This window comes from Bos indicus x Bos taurus, chromosome X (genome assembly GCF_003369695.1).
Source record: "Bos indicus x Bos taurus breed Angus x Brahman F1 hybrid chromosome X, Bos_hybrid_MaternalHap_v2.0, whole genome shotgun sequence".
In the NCBI taxonomy this organism is placed as follows: Eukaryota; Metazoa; Chordata; class Mammalia; order Artiodactyla; family Bovidae; genus Bos; species Bos indicus x Bos taurus.
In genome coordinates, this window is record NC_040105.1 from 10,605,122 (window position 1) to 10,619,281 (window position 14,160).

General features: G+C 43.1%; 1 non-coding gene across 1 annotated transcript; it reads left to right on the plus strand.

The window, feature by feature from the left end:
* The first annotated feature begins 7,958 nt into the window (after nucleotides 1–7,958).
* Nucleotides 7,959–8,066, plus strand: LOC113888242. The gene has a single exon (XR_003509883.1). It is a non-coding gene; the product is annotated as a U6 spliceosomal RNA (small nuclear RNA).
* The last annotated feature ends 6,094 nt before the right edge of the window (nucleotides 8,067–14,160 follow it).

Below are 14,160 nucleotides of genomic sequence, written 5' to 3' on the forward strand. Positions count from 1 at the left end.
TCGCTCAGTTGTGTCTGACTCTTCGCGACCCCATGAATCGCAGCACGCCAGGCCTCCCTGTCCATCACCAACTCCTGGAGTTCACTCAGACTCACGTCCATCGAATCAGCGATACCATCCAGCCATCTCATTCTCTGTCGTCCCCTTCTCCTCCTGCCCCCAATCCCTCCCAGCATCAGAGTCTTTTCCAATGAGTTAACTCTTTGCATGAGGTGGCCAAAGTACTGGAGTTTCAGCTTCAGCATCATTCCCTCCGAAGAAATCCCAAGGCTGATCTTCCGAATGGACTGGCTGGATCTCCTTGCAGTCCAAGGGACTCTCAAGAGTCTTCTCCAACACCACAGTTCAAAAGCATCAATTCTTCAGTGCTCAGCCTTCTTCACAGTCCAACTCTCACATCCATACATGATCACAGGAAAAACCATAGCCTTGACTAGATGGACCTTTGTTGGCAAAGTAATGTCTCTGCTTTTGAATATGCTATCTAGGTTGGACATAACTTTCCTTCCAAGGAGTAAGCGTCTTTTAATTTCATGGCTGCAGTCACCATCTGCAGTGATTTAGGAGCCCCCCAAAAATAAAGTCTGACACTCTTTCCACTGTTTCCCCATCCATTTCCCATGAAGTGACGGGACCAGATGCCATGATCTTCGTTTTCTGAATGTTGAGCTTTAAGCCAACATTTTCACTCTCCACTTTCACTTTCATCAAGAGGCTTTTTAGTTCCTCTTCACCTTCTGCCATAAGGGTGGTGTCATCTGCATATCTGAGGTTATTGATATTTCTCCCGGCAATCTTGATTCCAGCTTGTGTTTCTTCCAGTCCAGCGTTTCTCATGATGTACTCTGCATATAAGTTAAATAAGCAGGGTGATAATATACATCCTTGACGTACTCCTTTTCCTATTTGGAACCAGTCTGTTGTTCCATGTCCAGTTCTAACTGTTGCTTCCTGACCTACATACAGATTTCTCAAGAGGCAGGTCAGGTGCTCTGGTATTCCCATCTCTTTCAGAATTTTCCACAGTTTCTTGTGATCCACACAGTCAAAGGCTTTGGCATAGTCAACAAAACAGAAATAGATGTTTTTCTGGAATTCTCTTGTCTTTTCTATGATCTAGAAGATGTTGGCAATTGGATCTCTGGTTCCTCTGCCTTTTCTAAAACCAGCTTGAACAGCAGGAAGTTCATGGTTCATGTATTGCTGAAGCCTGGCTTGGAGAATTTTGAGCATTACTTTACTAGCGTGTGAGATGAATGCAATTGTGTGGTAGTTTGAGCATTCTTTGGCATTGCCTTTCTTTAGGATTGGAATGAAAACTGACCTTTTCCAGTCCTGTGGCCACTGCTGAGTTTTCTAAATTTGCTGGCACATTGAGTGCAGCACTTTCACAGCATCATCTTTCAGGATTTGAAATAGCTCCACTGGAATTCCATCACCTCCACTAGCTTTGTTCATAGTGATGCTTTCTAAGGCCCACTTGACTTCACATTCCAGGATGTCTGGCTCTAGGTGAGTGATCATACCATTGTGATTGTCTGGGTCGTGAAGATCTTTTTTGTACAGTTCTTCTGTGTATTCTTGCCACTTCTTCTTAATATCTTCTGCTTCTGTTAGGTCCATACCATTTTTGTCCTTTATCGAGCCCATCTTCGCATGAAATGTCCCCTTGGTATCTCTAATTTTCTTGAAGAGATCTCTAGTCTTTCCCATTCTGTTGCTTTCCTCTATTTCTTTGCATTGATCGCTGAGGAAGGCTTTCTTATCTCTTCTTGCTCTTCTTTGGAACTCTGCATTTAGATGCTTAGAGAAGGCTAAGTGCTCAATAAATCCATTTCTGTGTCTTCTGGGCACAAAGCTACACTATACTTCCCAGCCAGCCTGCTGGTTAGGTGGGGCGACATGACTGGTTTTGGCCAACAGAATGGGGGTAGACCGTCTCCAAGCCTGTGCACAAAGCCTCCTGTGGGATCCTCGACTCCGTTTCCATCAGCCCATATAGAGGACACTGGGGCCCTGGCCAAAGATGGCACCTCAAGATGGATGGAACCTGGTCCCATGTGAAAGCACGTAGCAGACTCTCTCAAATGTGTGTTGGAAATGAAGGCAGGCAAAGAAATGAACTTCTACTGTGTTCAGCCACTCTGATTTTGGGATGGTTTGACACATAAAGTTAGCCCACCTTGATGAAGAGAGTAATATTCCAAGACCATTTCTTTTCCTAAAGTCTAGTACACATGATATTTTCCTCCTGTGTGAATCCACTGAAACAAGAAACAAAAACTTAGAAAGCTATCAGTGTGATTTGCATTTAGTTTCATATTTAGCAAAGCATTTTTTGTAATGTAGAAAATTGGCACAGTGCATGCTGGGAGATCAAGAATGCATGGTTAAGGCATTCTTAGTCCTGAATTTAAGAGACATCTGAGTATCATGAGCTCATATGCATTTGGCTGGATTAACCCAACTCTATGGAACCTGGTAAACGTGGGGTGATCAATAAAAAAGGAGTTCCTGAAAGAGAAAGACAAAGCTAGAAAGAGAATTCTTGGTCTTGGACTGAAAGGATCCCACCAACATTCGCTGCCACCCTGGGAAGTCTGACCAGGCTAGACAGCTGCTTGTGCATGTGTGCTGTGCGCTCTGCCTTTGATCTCTCTTCCTAAACAACACTGGACATATAGAAGGCTCAAGGCACCCAGTCCTGAGGGCAGGGAAGTGGCTCTGTAGGTGAACAGTCTCTGTGGGGAGGAGGCCCTGAGCTGTGGCTGTCTGAGCTACATGCTGAATTGCCCAGAGCTCCTTTCACGCATTACAGCTTGCTGTCTACATTGATCAGATTAATCACAAATCGCCATCTCCACAGCTGAAGTTAATGTTTTTTAAAACATTCCAGAGATTGTGTAAGTCATATAGTGTTTCTTCATGGGATTTCTCATTTTCTGTGCAAATACACTTTGCCAGAATTGTTAGTATGCCTGTTTATGGTCAGGTTCCAGGAAACTTTATGATATTCTCCAAGACAAATTGAGAAGTTAAAACTTTTTTGCTGATGTTTTTACATTTAAATATTGCCAAACGAAAGAAATGAAGTGTTTTCTAAATACGGACAACAAGGTCTAGCCAGAAGAGATTTGTTTTTGCTTTCTCCTGTTTTTATCATACCTTCCAGCACGACAAGTCCATAGTACCCAACTAATTAAAATAAATTTTGGGCTCCCATCCATTTTTGACATACAGAGTCCAAGTCCTGCAGGCCCAGGGATGCCCCCCAAACATCTCTCTTTCCTGGACGTGTAGGCATCTGAGAACCCAATCCAAAATGCTCAAGCTATCAAGTGTATCCCAGTGTGTGTTGATGCATCTTCAAATTTCCCATGCCAGGAGTATACAAAACTTGGAACTCTTCACTGCTTCTTCTATTTCTCTCACTTATTCTTAATCCAATGGAGAGTTGCTGGGAGGTTTTAAGGAGAGAGCTGACCTGACCTAATTTATTCTCAAGGAGAAAACTCTAAGACATGGACTAGAGGGGACAAAAGAAGAAGCTAGGGGAAGCTCTTGGCAGGGGGGTGGTGGGGGTTCTGGTGAGAGAGGATGGTTATAGGGCTGGATGGTGGAAGGCAGGAGGGAGAGAAGGAGACGGACTTGACACACGGTCTGGAGTAGGACTTAGCACCTGACTGCACATAAGTGGGGAGGAAGAGCGAGTGGTCAGGAGCAACACCCAGGTTTTCAACACTAATCAGTCTGGACACTCCTGAAACAGGGGGAATGGATGATAAGCAGGAAATGAGTTTTGGAGAGCTGACCAAGAGTTCAGTTTTGGATGTCCTAAGCTCCGTGAGACATCCTGATGGATAGGGCAGGAATTGACAAGGGATTAATCTCTAAAATACATAAACAGCTCATGTAGCTCAATATCAAGAATACAAACACCCCAATCAAAAAGTGGGTGGGAGATCTAAGTAGACACTTCTTCAAAGAAGACATTCAGATGGCTACAAAGCACATGAAAAGATGGTCAGTATTACTAATTATGAGAGAAATGCAAATCAAAACTACAATGAAGTATCACCTCACACCAGTCAGAATGGCCATCATCAAAAAGTCTACAAACAATAAGAGAGGGTATGGAGAAAAGCGAACCCTACTACACTGTCAGTGGGAACATAAACTGGTACAGCCACTATGGAGAACAGTATCAGTTCAGTTCAGTTGCTCAGTCGTGTCCGACTCTTTGTGACCCCATGAATCACAGCACGCCAGGCCTCCCTATCCGTCACCAACTCTCAGAGTTCACTCAGACTCACGTCCATCGAGTCAGTGATGCCATCCAGCCATCTCATCCTCTGTCGACCCCTTCTCCTCCTGCCCCCAATCCCTCCCAGCATCAGAGTCTTTTCCAATGAGTCAACTCTTCACATGAGGTATGGAGGTTCCTTAAAAAACTAAAAATAGAGCTACCATATGATCCAGCAATCCCACTCCTGGGCATGTATCTGGAGAAAATTATAATTCAGAAAGATACATGCACCCCTGTGTTCATTGCAGCACTATTTACAATAGCCAAGACATGGAAACAACCTAAATGGCCACCAATGGAGAAATGGATAAAGCAGATGTGGTACATATACACAATGGAATATTATTCAGCTATAAAAATGAATGAAATAATGCCATCTGCCACAACATGGAGAGATTTGCAGATTGTTATACTGAGTGAAGTGTCAGAGACAGACAAACACCATATGGCATCACTTATATGTGGAGTCTGAAAAAGGGGGTGTGGTAAAAATAAACTTATATACAAAATAGCAATAGAGTCACAGATGTAGAAAATAAACCTGTGGCTACCAGGGGGTAAAGAGGGGGTAAGAGTTTTATAGTATCCAGCCTTACATTTAAGTCTTTAATCCATTTTGAGTTTATTTTTGTGTATGGTGTTAGGGGGTGTTCTTATTTCATTCATTTACATGTATCTGTCCAGTTTTCCCAACCGTGTGTACTTTCTTTTTATTAATCTGTCTTTTGTTTCTTAAGTTATTTTTATTAGAAAAATTAACATTGTCTGTTTTCAGGTGCACAATACTGATCTAGTACATCCCCAAGCCCCCAAGGAAGCCAGCTGTGCTTAACAACTCCCCCAGAGGAAACCCAGAAGACATGGCTGAGGAAGGCTTCTTATAGCACAGATTGTTTCCATGTCTTGGCTATTGTAAGTAGTGTTGCTATGAACTAGCATATATCTTTTAGAATTATATTTTTGTCCAGATACATGCCCAGGAGTGGGACTGCTGGATCATATGGCAACTTTATTTTTAGTTTTTTTGAGAAATCATTTGAAATTTCATGTGTGCGTTCCCAAGGCCTTTTCTGCCCTGTCTCAGAGGTCTGATGGCTTAGGAGAACTTGTGCACATGCTTGTTGGGGCCTGGAGCTTTCTCTGAAGATAAGCCCTAGACTCTGCCCATTTCCCTTCTGTGTCATGTCCTTGCCACCAACAGGCTGAAATGGGATTTCTGCTTTAAACCATGACCTTGGATCCCAATCTTGGCAGGACCTTTAAGAATATAAGGTGACTGAGGAATCTGAGCACATTGGGGGCTCCCCATTATTAATCAGAGTGTGTGGGGTAATTCTTTGGAGAAAAGTTAATAAGTACATACACGGGCTTCTCCAGTGGCTTAGTGGTAAAGAATTTGCTTGTAACACAGGAGAGGTAGGAAACCCAGATTTGATCCCTGGGTTGGGAAGATTCCCTAGAGGAGGGCATGGAAACCCACTCCAGGATTCTTGCCTGGAGCATCCCATGGGCAGAGGAGCCTCGTGGGCTACAGTCCATGGGGTCACAGAGTCAGACACAACTGAGCGAGCATGCAGGAGTTGATGGCGCTACACAAATGCACTGATGTGCTCAGGGCAACAGAACTTTCTGGTGCTTTTTACTCTTCCTGTAGCATCCTCAGCTCACACTGACTTTCTAGTTGCAAGTGCCTCCATTTGTCACCCGTTGCCCACTCCCCTTTCCACAGGCCCAAATTAAGAGGATCCAAGTTCCCAGGAGGACAATTGCTGGGGACCAGCCCCAGCTGATCCAGGGTATTCGAAGGAGAGACGGCATAGGCGAGGATCAGGATACAATAGCTTCAATTAGATATTAATTAAAGATATAAAGAGTAATAGAATAAGGATAGCTCAGTAGGAAAATTCAGTGGAGAAAAGAGGCTGAGTAGCTTGGTTTACGCGGGAGACCAATAAAACTTCAAGACAAGAAGTTTGCACCACTTACGTAGGCCACAGGCGTCCTTCCGTTCTCCCGAAGGAGAGGAGACACTGAGGCCTCCCCGGTCGGATCTTAGAAGCCCAGGCATAATTAGTAAGCATGGTGGGTTCCGCGCTCCAGATGGAGACTCAGCCAGAGTGAGAGAGAGAGCGACATGGGGAGACCAGTATTTCGAGAAACTGATCCCAATTCTTTATTTTCCAGAGTCTGTTTTTATACACTGAGATGTTATACAAAAGTCACGTGGGGACAGCAGTCCTGACTTATTAAAGTCAGGTGCTTCACACAAATGTATGCAGAGGTCTTAGGGGTGTTACATCATCTTCTGGGCAGGGGGGCCTGCTGACAATTTACGACCCTCTCCTTGTGACAGTGGTCAGTCAATCAGGACACTTATTTCTCCAGGGCTGATTATTCTCAAAACAGACGCCACCCAAATAAAGTTACATTCCTACAGGGTGAGGGTGTAGTGGGTTTTAGTTAAGGAAAGAATTTACTTAGCCTAAGGTCTAACGTGATTAATATCAAAGGTTAATTCTATATATTCATTAATGTGTGTAAGGGCAGGGGATATGGAGACTTAGCAACAAACATTGGCTCAACAAATGAAAAACCCTTCACCAACACAATTTCTAATTAGCCCATTATACTTATACTAATAGTTTTCTAACTTTTCTAAGGAACCTGGTTTTAGAAGGTTTAAAGCATCTCGTGCCTCTCACGGTTGGGAGGCTGTGAGCAATCACATGTGGCCGGACAAGCCTGTCAGGCAGGCTAGAGAACCTTCAGAGGAGTTTGTAGGTTAAAACACTCTTATCACGCCCAGGAATTATTATTAACTGGAACTCTAGGTTAACTCCTTCTCTGAAAGAGGTGGTGGGGGACAGCCCCCCGTAAAGTCAGAGATGTAGGTGAGAGCACAAAGTAGTAAAGTAGGCAGGCTCTGGTAATGGGGGTAGATGCTCGAGGAGTTCCAGGGGGACTCCTGAGGCTCGATCCCGCCTTTGCGTATGTCGAGCCTCCTTCCTCATGACCTTTGTCATGGGCGGAGTACCTCACTCTGGCCCCCAACAGACAATGAATAATCCTGCTGAATCCGATATTTCTCATAGCACATTTCAGAGTGTGTGCTCTTCCAAGCACAGAGGCGAGGCTTTGTGAGAACCACGTTACATGTTCACGAGCTTTCTCTGAGGCTCTCAGGCAGCATCTAAGGGCTGATGTGCCCACCCTGAAAGCTGTGAAGGCTGGATGGATGATGATGTGTTTATGCACATAAACCTAAATAACAAAACTCATTTAAAAGGTAAATAGAGCATCGAACCATACTAAGTCTTTAAAGCCTATTTTACATGCATGGAGTCAATATCACACAAGAATGAACAATATCCATCTATTTTGTGATTACAGCAGTTGATGGCAAGTAAGTCAAATCCTCAGCTGACCTTGCCAATCTCAGGAGGTTGTGTGCTGCTACCATGCCCTCATCACAGTGGCAGAATCTCCTATACGCAGAAGTGCTAACTTACACAAAGTGACAAGTCTCAATGTGTCATATCTGAAAATTAAAAAAGCTTATCTTTTAGGACATAAAGTAGGTATTTGTACTCATTGTGCTTTCAGATGCCCCATTATAACCAAGATGGTTTTGCACAATCAAAATAATGTTACAGTGCTAGAAGCTTCAATAGCACATATACTAATACTCGAATAATACAGAGATTAGCATGGCCCCTGCACAAGGATGACACACAAATTTGGAGAAGTGTTCCATATTTCTTATAGTTTTGAGCATTAAAAAATAATATTATGAATAGGATTCACAGAATATTTTTAAAGTTTACAAAAAAAAAAAAAAAACCTTAAGATTACCTTCAACTTGCAATTTTTTATTTGCATTCTTGACTGCTTTAGGTATTAAAAAATAGGACTCTGCATGTGCTTCTATAGTGTGAGTTATTTGGTATGTTGCTCTTTCTGGTAGAATTTCCCACCATTTTAAAGTAAAGGTACACATATTTCAACCCTGAAATTAGGTGCATTCAATTTTAACAAATTATTTTTGAGTTTTAAAAAATATGTGGTAGAAATTTTGATATAGTTAATGCAATCAATTAGTTTCATTAGGAGAAGACAGACTATTTTCATGAATGATTAGTTCATGAAAGTATCCATCTATGTTGATAAGAAGAAAATAAAATGACAAAATGCATGTTACAGTGCCCCCAAAGATGCTTGGAAAACTAGTAAGTTATAGCAGATGATGTATATATTCATGAAGCTTTAATTTCATGCAGTTATGCATTTCTCACAAATCACTTTGGTTATGTGATCTTCACACTGAGGGATGTGTTTAGATAAACCCACTGATGATTTCAGTTGTTAAACTACAATATTTTATAGCATTTACTCAGTGCATCCTGATTTCTTTAAGGTTTAAATGTTACCGTTTTTCCTGAAAACTAAAATGTCTCTCCTGGTATAAAGGACCTGTCAGCTCCTATTGTTAGAACTGAAACTGCCCTGAGATAGTCTTGAGTTTTAAGAACACATTTTACTTTCACTGTCAGGTCAGTTCAGTTCAGTTCAGTCGCTCAGTCATGTCCTACTCTTTGCAACCTCATGAATCACAGCATGCCAGGCCTCCCTGTCCATCACCAACTCCCAGAGTTCACTCAGACTCATGTCCAGCGAGTCAGTGATGCCATCCAGCCATCTCATCCTCTGTTGTCCCCTTCTCCTCCTGCCCCCAATCCCTCCCAGCATCAGGGTCTTTTCCAGTGAGTCAACACTTCGCATGAGGTGGCCAAAGTACTGGAGTTTCACCTTCAGCATCAGTCCTTTCAATGAACACCCAGGACTTATCTCCTTTAGGATGGACTGGTTGGATCTCCTTGCAGTCCAAGGGACTCTCAAGAGTCTTCTCCAACATCACAGTTCAAAAGCATCAATTCTTCAGCGCTCAGCTTTCTTTATAGTCCAACTCTCACATCCATACATGACCACAGGAAAAACCACAGCCTTGACTAGACAGACCACTGTAGACTTCTCAAATTTAGTAACCTGTCCTTCATTATAAAAGATCACCATAACCAAGTCACCATCTTTTTTTTGGTTGGGTTGGCTTCACTCAGCTTGTAGGATCTTAATTCCCCCAGAAGGGATTGAACCCGCTCTCTCGACACTGAAAGCACGGAATCCTAACCACCAGAGAATTCGCTCCATACAGTCCTTTACTTTAAATGTGTTGTAGGGTTTTCACCTCCTCCAGTCGTGATGATAAATATTGATCCATCTTGTTCTTTTCTGATAACCATGATGAGCAATGACTATATTTTTGCAGGCTAAAGCAAGACTAACCAGCCCCTCTAAGAATTAAGCCTGTTCTCAATAACACTTTTCGGGGCAGGGCGGGGCGGGGTGGGGTGGGTAGCTGATATAGTGTGTCCACTCTTTGCAACCCCATATAGACATTGATTCGATTCACAATAATGGAGGATTTTCGTGACTACGACTCAAGTATCCAAGTTATAATCACGATAATAATCATTCAGACCATAATATTCTCCACCATTACTGTACTCCAGCAATACAAAAATCCAGATACAGCAAAATGGCCACATCACTGGACAGTTTTCACTCTGTCATGGCGACTTACTGCAGAGTATAAATGTGATGTGGACTGGGCTAAATCCTATGCCTCTGCCAAATGAGTGTGGCACGAAAATACTATGTTAATGCCGCTGTGTGCTTCATTACTCAGATTAACAGAAGACATACTTGTGAAATTAAAGCATGAAAATAGACACTATTCAGAATCTAGACAACACACAAAAGTAACTGCATAACAAGAACACGGGATGGATTACGGTCCAAATATTGCCATGCTGTTACAAACAAGCTAAACCAGTGAGCTGCTTAGCAGAAAACAGTGACTCTGCACTCCAGAACCACTTAAGAGCTTTAAAAATGCTGATGCCCAATCCCCACACACAGAGAGAAAAATTTAATTGGCCCAGGGTGGAGTCCTGGGCATAGGATTTTTAGAAACTCCCTGATGCCTTTGGTGGACTGCCAGGATTGTGAAGCGCTGGGCCCTGAACAAAGAGGCCCCGGGGGAAATGAGAGGCCTCAGACTGCTTTGGGCAAGATATTCCAGTAGGGGGCGCTCAGCTGATTCCATGTTTCTTAACAACCATCCGTGTCCCAAATGTTAACCTATTTTCGGAGAGGCCTTTCCAACATAGATGCTACTCTAATTATTTTCAAAGTTTTCAAAAAGTAACGGGAATTCCCTGATGGTCCAGTGGTTGTGACTCCACTGCAGGGGCAGAGGCTCAACCCCTGATTGGGGAACTAAGGTCTCCCAAACCCTATGCTGCTGCTGCTAAGTCGCTTCAGTCGTGTCCGACTCTGTGGGACCCCATAGACGGCAGCCCACCAGGCTTCCCCATCCCTGGGATTCTAGCGCAGCCAAATAATAATAACTACAATGATAATAAAATCTACAGTATCTTCAGCTTTCAGATTGAATATGGCAGATTAAATATATCCATTTATCTCTACTCTGTCCACAAAACCCCACTAAATGACAGTAAAGGAATAAAAAGAAAAGATATGTCCTTGTTGACAAAACAGGAGAGCAGGTAACAGCATCCAAGTGCGGACAAGGACATTTTAATGCTTCAGAACCCTGGAAAGCTCAGGAATTGTAAGCTATCTCTGAAGGTTGAGGAAAAATTGATATCAGAGTGGGCATCTACCCTGTCTGCTACAGTTTAAAACAAAATGAAGAAAGAGCTGTATAAGCATACTATGAGTTATAGAAGCAAACAGATTAAACTGCTAAGGATTGAAAATGGTTGTTTCTGGGAAGTGGGCACTGGGTTGGGAAAAAGCAATTCTTGGTTTTGCTCTTCTGAGAGCCCTGTGTCATTTGGCCTTTAAAATTAAATCCTGAAAGCAATTATCCTTCAATTAAAAAATAAATGTAAAAAAAAAAAAAAGAAAATATTAAGCATACACAAAACTTAGATTTTTTTTAAAAGCTGCTTTTGAAATGCATTTGGGAGTAAAGGTATGCAAATACTGTAGATATGAATGTAAAATTGTAAAATCTTTCCAGGTGACAGGTGGGTAATATGGATCAAAACTTTCAATGTGTGGAACATTTAGTCCAGAATTTTCACTCTTGAATTTTGTCCAAGGAAGTAATTGGACAACCACTGCTTTGAGTATAAAATAAAAAATTGGAAACTCTCTTACATGCCCTACACCAGAATTTTGATTTGAACAAGTGATGGCTCCTCCATACAGTGAAATTATATGTAAATACTTTAAATGATGGGTTGCATACCTCCCAGACAATCAAAAATTCTAAAAGCCTGAAAACAAAATTTTCTGGGCATGTGAAACCTCGAAATGTTAATATAATGCTGTTGAGTGTGCACTGGTACACTGTCTTTGGAGGACAAGCAAAAATTGGCATTATATAAATGAAAAGTTAGATATACACTTTGATCAGCAATCCTCATAGGGAGTCTAAACTGACTCCCATGAACTGTACGGTGCATGGAATTCTCCAGCCCAGAATATTGGAGTGGGTAGCTGTTCTATTCTCCAGGGGATCTTCCCAACCCAGGAATCGAACCTAGGTCTCCTGCATGGAAGAGGGATTCTTTACCAGCTGAGCTACCAGGGAAGCCTGAGACCTTCTATGGATTTTTACAAATATTACATCCTGGAGTGGGATGGGGGAGAAGAGAACGAACACACCTACCACATAAGTTTACACCTACCTACATAAGTTTATGAACAAAGAAAACGAACCTATATGAATAATGCAGCTATGAAAGTTGACTACCACTAAATCCAGTAGTAATAACTGTGGATTAGAAAAGAAAATGGTGACTCACATGGTAAACAATTCACCTGCAATGCAGGAGACCTGGGTTCCATCTCTGGGTCAGGAAGAGTCCCTGGAGAAGGGAATGGAAACTCATGCCAGTATTCTGACCTGGAGAATTCCATGGACAGAGGAGTCTGGCAGGTTACAGTCCATAGGGTGGCTAACAGTCCCACAGGACTGAGTGACTGACACTACAGAAAACAAAGCACAGCCCAAAAGACAATTACACCTGTGGCAGAAACGTGGGATCACCCAAAAAGAGTTCTCCTTTTCCCAGGTGGCTCTCTCTCTGAAGGTTGCTCAGTTGTGTCTGACCAGAAACTGTCTGGCTCCTCTGTCCATGGGATTCACCAGGCAAGACTACTGCAGTGGGTAGCCATTCTCTTTTCAGGAGAACCTTCCCCAGGAACTGAGCCTGGGTCTACCACATTGAAAGCAGGCTCTCTAAGCCACCAGGGAAACTCTAATCAGCAGAAGGAAAAAAGAAAAAAAGCCATTGCCAGTATTACAAGGCCTGGGTTCCGGTCGTGGGTAGTGAAAAATCTGTCTGGTTTCTTTGCTCAGTTGTGTCTGATCGGCCATCCTGTCTTCACTTGGAAAAGCCCATTGTGGCTTTATGGATATTGGGTTTCCCTTGTATCTCAGCTGGAAAAGAATTCGCCTACAGTGCAGGAGACCTGCGTTCCATCCCTGGGTTAGGATGATCCCTGCAAAAGGGGGAGACTACTGGAAAATCCCATGGACGGAGGAGCCTGGTAGGCTGCACTCCATGGGGTCGCTAAGAGTCGGACACGACTGAGCAACGTCACTTTCACTTTTCACTTTCATGCATTGGAGGAGGAAATGGCAACCCACTCCAGTGTTCTTGCCTAGAGAATCCCAGGGATGGTGGGGCCTGGTGGGCTGCCGTCTATGGGGTCACACAGAGTTGGACACGACTGAAGCAACTTAGCAGCAGCAGCAGCAACCCACTCCAGTATCATGGCCTGGAGCATTGCATGGACTGCATAGTGCACGCGGTCACAAAAAAGTCAGACACGACTAAACGTCTTTCACCTTAAACTCACTGAAAATCAAACCCGCAAACTGAAATGATACACAAAGCAAGCTTCAAGGGTCTAAAAAAACTGCCCGAAATCGTTTATTTTTCAACCTCTTCTTTCCTACACAAGAATATTGGTCTTGTTTAGTCTCACAAGACCTCCAAAAATTGTCTGGTAATGGAAGTATTATTCCTTTTCTGGCCCTACTTGACCTAGTCTCCACCTCAACACAAGAGACTATGTTCAAGCAGGAGCAAGAAATGGAGTATGGGTACTGCACTGTGCCTGGGCCATATGCATTAGAGGGAGCTTACTCCTAATACACTGAGGATGAGAAGCAAAAAAAAGGGTAAACTTCTGTGAAGAGGTTGTAGCAGATCTTTCAACGTAAAGGGACAAAGGCTCATTCTTCGAGAACTACATTTAAAAGAAATCTACGATAAACTGAAATAATAAATTGGACGTATTGTGCGCAGTGCATTCTGGTTATGCAAATAAATGCTGAGTCCCCGCCCCCAAGATTCGCCCCTTTCCCGGCCCAGGTCCCGCGAAGCTGGCTTCCAATCTGTTGTTCCCAGGCCCCTGACTCCATGTGTTCTCTTCAATGCTCTGCGTCTGATTTCTTTCGAATAAAGGCTTTTGTTGACGGCTTAAGAAACTGATATAGGAGCGCTGCATTTGACACGAAGAAGGTTCACTATAATGTCACATGAAACAGAGTGCCCTGAGTGCACAGGCCTGCCAAACTATTTGCGACCCCATGGACTGTCCATGGAATTCTCCAGGCAAGAATAATGTAGTGGGTAGCCATTCCCTTATCCAGGAGATTCTTCCCCAGGAGCAAACCTCCATCTCCCACATTGAAAGCAGAGTCTTCACTTTCTAAGCCACCACGGTGACTCTAATCACTAATTAAAAAAAAA